The 8,293-nt window shown below is 41.0% G+C and overlaps 1 pseudogene across 1 annotated transcript; it reads right to left on the bottom strand.

The window, feature by feature from the left end:
• Positions 1 to 443: 443 nt before the first annotated feature.
• LOC308550682 (small ribosomal subunit protein uS2 pseudogene) lies at positions 444 to 6,830 on the bottom strand (annotated as a pseudogene). Its single transcript has 2 exons — positions 6,813 to 6,830; positions 444 to 1,306 (listed from the first exon to the last, which is right to left on the bottom strand). The product of its transcript is annotated as a small ribosomal subunit protein uS2 pseudogene (transcript).
• Positions 6,831 to 8,293: the final 1,463 nt, after the last annotated feature.

Raw genomic sequence — 8,293 nt, 5'->3', positions numbered from 1 at the left:
AGTATGTTGGCATCATGATAAATACTATTTCTTAGTTCAGCTCAGGAATGTTGTCAAAGCTATCACAACAATGCTAGACATTGTATATCAATCAGCTTTGAGCAGCGTTACTCATGTATCATAACTATAGCTCATGTATTACTTTCTTTTTACCTTTAAACGTTGTAGTTGCCTATAAACCAATTTAAAACTTTTTCTTATTATCTTTTTAACATACTCCCTGAGCATGTATTTAAACTCACAAAACACGTGTATTGTATATAGAAATTATAAAATTATAATGAATACCCATGAATCTAACACCTGACATCTAGACCGTGTGCTCCTCCTCTATTCATGCTACACCATAAGTGGTTTCTTTCTTTCTTTCTTTCTTTTTTTAGAACTTGTTTCTTTTCCGTCCACCTTATTTCCATTCTGTTAAGAGTTTGTGGAAGAACAGCTTAGGACCACGCAGTGGCTGTTCCTACCCATTCGGTGGCCTGGGCAGTGGGGGCTGCAGCCGAGTCTTCAGTGGCGGGCTGCGCGTCCAGTCTTCGGGAGGAAGCTGCCCAACGGGCACAGGAGGCACCCGCGCGTCTTCAGACCAGGCTGAGCAGCAGTGAGCTCAGGAGCTGGAGCGGGCCATTCACCCTGAAATTCCTCTTTGGTCACAGCCTTTCCAGCAGCAGCCTGCTCTTCCTTTCCAATCTCTTCCGGATCCCTGTAGAAGTAAAGATCAGGCGGGACCTCCCGCGGTGTTCAGCGGAGAGGGTGCCACGCATGCGTAGTACTCCTCGGGCCAGCACCCACCACGGCAGCCCCACTGAGCGGGCCCTCTTGTTGCTGCCAGGGATGGCAATGTCCACATAGTGCAGAGCAGAGCCTGCTGCACAGAGCGACGGTGGGCAGGTTCACATAAGACGCCTCTGTGAGAGGCTGGCGGCCAGCCCGGGATCGGCGACCACCAGGAGTCTCGGCTCCCGGCAGGCGGCGCGGACCTGGCTGGTGAAGGTTCCAGGAGTGAAGCGACCGGCTATAGGTGTGGCTCCAGCGGCAGCAGCGAACTTCAGCGCAGCTCGCTGGCCAGTATTCCTGGACGGTAGGACACTGACATCAGCGGCGTTTCCAATGGCAACAATGGCACGCGCTGCCGGCAGAAGCTTCTCCCGCGTTCTCTTCGGATTTATGATGCAGATGCCGTCATCCTTTGATAGATGTCCTGTTCCATCTGGAAGTCAAGGTTGGTGCCACCTAAGTGGGTTCCCGCCGCGAGGAATTTGAGGACATCCCCCTCCTTCATTTGCAGGACACTGTGAAAGTTTCCCTTGAAGTTACGTGGGAACCGAGAGCAACGCCTTGTGGACCCCTCTCTGGGTAGCGCAGAAAGCCCTAAGAGGTTTCTTATTTAAGCAATCTGAGAATTTGACCTCTCGAATTGATATTATTAGCTTAATATTCCCTTAAAATATTCTCAAACAGTAACAGCAGCTGCATCTAGCTTCAATATGTGGTTATTTTGCAGTTCATTAATGCTATGAAATCTGTGAACATATTTATTTAGAAAAATTGGCAGGCAAGTCGTTTTGTCTCCAAGCCTATCTACACCTCTAAGTGTCTGTGTGTGCATATGGCCTCTTAGACACATTCAGAAATGAATTCCAGTCTCCCCTTTTCTCCGTGTTTCTCTCTCTCTCTCTCACAGACACACAAAAACAAAAGGATCTAGAAAAAGAAAAGATAAAAACAGCTCCCATCGGATTCATTGACCATCTGTCCTTTGCTATCGCTCTGCAAAACTGGGCAGAATGCTCACCCTTGTGTTCGTTTCTCTCTCAGCCCCTATTCTCTTACTCACGCTGGGTTGGAGACAAAGCGGGGGTGCAAGTTCCCCACCGCGTGATTTCCCTTTTCAAGGACTCCATGGCTGCTGTCTGCTCACGGGAGTCCTCGAGAGATGCTCTTTTGTGGTCATATGGGGGAACTCTGAATACTTTGTGGAAGATGTCTCACAGGAGAAAAGTGTAGGGTCTGTCGGCCGCTGCTATTACTGCCATCCCACCACCAGGTGGCAAAGGCAAAAGTGTTTTGTCAAATAGCCCTAAAGCTAATCAAAGAGAAGAAGACTGATGGATTTATACAATATGCTCACTTAGTTAATGGGATGTTTCATTTTTGTATTTTGCCCTTCACTTTTAGGAACATGTCTTTACAGTTGTAATATTTTGCTTCCGCTCCATCTCTACATATGCATGTGCGTGTATGTGTGCATGTGTGTGTGTGTGTGTGTGTGTGAATAACATAGGGTGGGCCCAAAGTAGTTTATATGGAAAGTCATACACTAATTAATAAATAATAATACAAGAATCAACTCAGGGTTTCTCATATTCACAACCACAAACCTCCTCTTGCCCCACCCTGTGTACACTGATACAGCATAGTTCAGCTCAAAAAGCAATTTTTATGCACTTGTTGAGTCAGACATGAAGGACTCAGAGATGAAGGGGACATGGTCTTCGCCAAGGCGCTTATGGTGCAGTGGTGTTTGTCTGAAAAGAAGATTTTATACAAAGGGATTGCATTTCTTTAACACTGTATTTTATACTACATATACTTTTTTTTTTTTTTAACTTCTGGTTTACGCATTTATTTTCATTTTTTTAAAACATATCTTTATTGATTTCATAGAGAGGAAAGGAGAGGGATAGAGAGAGACAGAAACGTCAATGATGAGAGAGTCATCATTGATCAGCTGCCTCCTGCATGCCCCCGACTGGGGATCGAGCCTACAACCTGGGCGTGTGCCCTGACCGGGAATCGAACCCTGATCGCCTGGATCCTAGGTTGACGCTCAACCACTGAGCCACAGCCAGGCGGGCTACATATACTATTAACACCTAATAATTTTATTAATCAATGTAACCTCAATAAATTCAATTTAAAAAAAACCTAATGGGACCTTCTAGAAGGCACAGTGTAGCCATAGGAAGCAGAAGAGAACTAATTTGTGTACCATTTACATATGATTTTACTTTTTTATTAATTTTTTAAAACTTTGAAATAATTTTAACTTTAGAGAAGAGTTCCAAAGATGGTACAAATCTATATTCCTATATCTCTATCAAGGAGTTCCTATATAGCCTTTACCTAGGTTCCCATCATATTAACATGTAGCCGTGGTATGTTTATCAACACAAGGAAATTAATATTGGTAAAATACTAGTAACTAAAACACAGACTTTGTTTGAATATCACCAGTTTTCCACTAATGTCCATTTTTCTTTTCCGGGATCTGATCTAGGCTCCTGCATTACATTTAGTTGTTGTGTCTCTTTAGTCTCCTCCAGTCTCTGAAAAAGACTAAGTTCCTTAGTCTTTCCTTGTCTTTTATGACCTTGACACTTTTGAATTGTACTGATTAAGGATTTTGTAGAATGTCCCTCAATTTACGTTTGCCTGATGTTTTCTCATTATTAGACTGAAGTCATAGATTTTTGAGAAAAATCTCACAGAGGCCATGTGCTCGTCTCAGCACATCCTATCAGGATAGGTGACATTGACATGTCTAGTTATTCGTGATACTAACCTTGACCATTGGGTTAGGGTGGTATCTGCCAAATATCTCCACTGCAAGGTTACTTTGTAATTAACAAATATTTTATGGACAAGATCTTGGGGTTATGTAAATATCCTGTTTTTCCTTAAACTTTCATCCACTAATTTTTTATTTTTAGATAAACTTTATTTTAGAACATTACTGTTACTTTATTTTAGTACATTACTGTTAACTAAACTCCACACTTATTTGGATTTCATTACTCTTCCCAATGATTTTAACATTCAATTGATCTTGTCTGTAGCAATAAGTATTACTGCAGTGTTCTAATGGTGGTTTTTTATTTTCCTCATTTTTCTACATCATTAATTGGAATTCTTCTGTAAGAGATGATTTTCTCTTCTCCCCATTTATTGATTTATTCAAGCATTTATTTATATCTCTATGAACTCAGGGGCATTTATTATATTCTTTGGATTAAAATATAATTTTTTCATTATTTATTATTATTTTTATTATTATTATTAATAATAATAATTTTATTATTTTTTTATTATATATTATATTTATTATTATATATTATTATTATTTCATTATTCATTATTTATTTTGTTGGTCAGATCATTCCAAATTTGGCCATTGAAGCCTCTTTCAGGTTAGCTTCTGTATCCTTTTGACAGGATCTCTCCTTTTGGGGAGGTTGGGGGGGTGTACTTTTTTACCTTCTGGCACTGTGCATGTAATTTTTACGAAAACTAAACAGAAGGTGTCATCTAAGAGGCTATCTTTGGTTAAATGCTTATTATTTTCTTCCTCAGTTGACATTTTATTTTTTTTTCTTTCCTTATTCTTATCACCCAACCATTATGATCATCCCAGATTACACTGAAAGGTCAAGTCATGGAAAATACACTAAGAAGGGAAAGAGGGTGAGACCTAGACATATGGGGTTTGGTTCTCTACTCCTTCCTTTACTTATGGTCTTGGGCAAGTTAACCAACCACTCTAAGTCTCAGTTTACTCATCTATAAAATGGTGATAATAGTAATAAAATGGAGTCATAATGATTCGGTGAGTTAAATGACAAAATCTGAAAAAGTACCTTTTGTTCATAAAATTTGATATAAAGGTTATGGAGTTATCTCTGTAGCATAACGCAAGGGTATTGTACTCTATTCTTTTAATTATTTTGTAATGGTTGCTAAGAAAATGTTTTTCTGATTACACAGAGAGGCCCATTCAAGGGAGAACAATGAACAACTGAAATTGTCCTAGCCAAGAGGCTGAGCCTGAAACAGATTAATGTATTTACTCGGGGACAATCTCATTTCTATAACTCTATTCACTGGGAAAACCCAAGGATTATACTGGTAATAAGCATGACCCCTCTGTCTTTGTCTTTCAGGTATAAAAATGAAGGCTTAGTCCCTATCAGAATAAAAGTATGTCAGGATCAAATTATTTTTTACTACAAAGCCATGCTATATATTTCCCAAACCAACATAAACCATCCTGTGGAAGCAATTCAAGCTGTAAAGTCTGGTTGTTTGTTCATTAGTGAGATTAATGGAGCACCCATTACACATAAAGAATACCTGCTGCAGGTATCCAGGAAGTAATGGGCTTAGCACCTGCCCTTGAGCAGAATGAAACCTACCCTAACATTTCTGGAACCTGAAGCTAAAGAGGGAAGTAATTTTTATCATGACTTTCTCAAATCAAACTGGAATCTAAAGCTTAAGTGAATATATACAATATGACCCCAGACAAACTTATATAGGAACCAGGAAAGGATAGAGTGAGCTGAAAACCAAGAATCAGTGCGAAAGTGCTTTGTTTTCTCTTTTTTTTATAGCCTGTTTCCTTATTTTCCTCTCTCCCTCTCCCTCCCCCGCCCCCTCTCTCTTTTTGTCCATGCCTCATTGTCTACCTCAAACTTTAATGTTTGACTTGACCCCACTCTTGATGGGCAGAGAATGACACTGGGGACCAAATAAATATGTTTTATGGTGCAATACTTGAAAGAAATTCAATATAGTGCATCATTAATCCTCTAACAAATGTTTATTAGAAGCAAACAGAGCCCCTTCTATGGTTTAACAAATCTAAAATAACCCAGTAATATACCATCAATTTTTGTGTATAGTAAACTCAGTATTTGAGCTAGCCCTGGTCAGGTGGCTCAGTTGGTTGGGATGTTGTCCCATACACCAAAAAGGTTGTGGATTCGATTCCGGGTCAGGGCACATACCTAGGTTGTGGGTTTGATCCCCAGCCACGGCAACCGATAGATGTTTCTCTCTCAAATAAATGCTTCTTTCTCTTTCTTAAAATCAATAAAAACAAATCCTTGGCTGAGGATTAAAAAACAAACTGGAGCCCGGCTGGGCGTGGCTCAGCGGTTGAGCATCAGCCTAGGATCCAGGAGATGGAGGTTCAATTTCTGGTCAGGGCACATGCCCGGGCTGCGGGCTCGATCCTGTCAGGGGCGTGCAGGAGGCAGCCAATCAATGACTCTCTCATCATTGATGTTTCTATCTCTCTTCCTCTCCCTCTCCCTTCCTCTCTCTGAAACCAATAAAGATATATATATTTAAAATGGGGCTAATATATGGCACTACTGAAAACCTCCAGCTTCTTCTTTTTTTAAAAATCCTCATCCGAGGATATTTTTTCCATTGCTTTTCAGAGAGAATGGAAGGGAGAGAGAGAGAGAGAGAGAGAGAGAGAGGGAGAGAGAGAGAGAGAGAGAGAGAGAGAGGGAGAGAGAGAGAGAGATTAAATTGTTGTTCCACTTACTTATGATTTCATTGGTTGATTCTTGTATGTGCCCTGACAGGGGATTGAACCTGGAATACTGGGACGAAGCTCTAACCAAGGGAGCTACCCAGCCAGGAAGGACTATGACAGCTGATTTTAAAAGGATTTGTAACATCATCTGGAAAGCAAAGAATACAGACCAGGAACCCAACTGATTTACCACGTAGAACTTTTCTCTTTCTCTAGACCCCAACTCTGGCCTCATATTTCTTGCCCCCAGTTTTTATTATTTTCAGCGCTGACACTGAAGGTTTTGAATTTTAATTTCTCAAACTGAACATGATTGCCACATATGTGTCTTAAACAGAAAAGAAGCCCGTTTACTCTTTCCTTGATTTTTGTGGCTTGGAACCATAACCAGGCTGCACTATGGCATTTCAGCACTAAGGGGAGCCAGATGCTCAACTGCCTTAAAACTTAACAAATCAACAAAGAGCACAGAGCACAGCCCACTTACCTGAAAACCTGGCGTCATTGTTGGATTCACAAATGAACAGAGCTGAAGTTTTATGGTGAATCACTATTTAGTAATTTGAATGCTTAAACCTCAGGGGACAGACACCAGGTGAACAAATATTTTAGCTCATCTCACATGGATTAAAGAAAATAGGTCAAATAAATACAAACCACCAAGTTGTTCATACATCATGACTGACAATCCCTCTACCCTTTGTTGCAAGCTTCTACAGGGCAGAAACCTAGCCTTTGGTGTTCAAATCCTGATCTACAAGATGAGAATGGGCCCCGTGGGGAAAAACCCTGGTTAACAGGAAGATTTGGGATAGTGTTTGAGTGAGGCTTTTGCAAGTAACCATATACTTGGTTATACAGGGACAGGTTTGCCCAGGGCAGAGAACTGGGTTGTGGGAGTGGGAGCCAGTTATGGGGTGTGTGAATGAGTATCTGTAGGAGACCGATGGAGGGTAATAGAGTCACAGACCAGTCTTACCCAGAAACTCAGCACAGACTGAGCAAACCATCCAATTCTTGGGAGACTCTGAGGTCCTAAGTATGAGAGATGAGCTTCTTACAATTATTCCACTGCTTTCTGCCTTAGTTTCCTTATCTGTGAAAAGATAAGAATGCTTATTTCCACTTACACTTCTGTTTCAGAGGCATGATGAAAGGGGGTGACAAGGTTTAAAAATCCCTATTCCCAGTTTCTGGAGACTAAGAAGACTGAGCCTTACAGGTAAAGAACTTGGTGTGATGTTCCACTTTAAAGTCAACTGGCTTTTGGAAACCCAGTACTGATCTTGTCCTTATAGAATGACTGATGGGCTGAATGGACAAATAAAGTACCACTTGATGCCTTCTAATCCACTTTCCTTTGTTCACTCCTTTGTTCAATAAACATTTCTAGGTGCCTACTCTATGTCAGGCACTGTGCTTGGCATTGGGAAACCATCAATAAAAACCTCAGTCTTTTCCCATAAGAGCTTGTTGTCTACGTGAGGAGACCAATAAAAATTGCCAACAGTTATAGTAGAGTGCGGCAGGTGATACGATAGGGTGGAAACTGGGTTCTGTGGGGCTGTAGAGCAGAGGCTGTCACTCAGACTGGGGTCAGAAAAGGCCTCAAAAAGGCAGTGGCATTTGAGTTGCACCTTGGAGAACATAAAGAGATAACGAAGTGGATAACTCAGAAGCATGAAGCAGCCTACTTGTAGCAATAGCTACTAATAAGCTACAACTTGAAACAGTATGTAAAGAGGGACTAGATGGAATAGTACAGAACAGACTTGCCCTTGAAGAGATCACAAGAACTCAGAGTGAGGTCCTGTTTGTCACTTATAATACATAATTTCCTTTTGAGTTAGTATTAAAGGAAGGACTTCTCTGGGCCTTCTCTTCCAACTTAAGGTTGGAAGGAGTGGAGTATCTTTCCATGGTCAAGTCCCTAGAGCATGAGAGAAAACTGACCTTGCTGACACTTAG

Source organism: Miniopterus schreibersii (genome assembly GCF_964146895.1).
Source record: "Miniopterus schreibersii genome assembly, chromosome: 1".
Lineage (NCBI taxonomy): Eukaryota > Metazoa > Chordata > Mammalia > Chiroptera > Miniopteridae > Miniopterus > Miniopterus schreibersii.
Note: the sequence above shows the minus strand (reverse complement) of the source record. Positions and strands in the feature narration are given on the sequence as shown.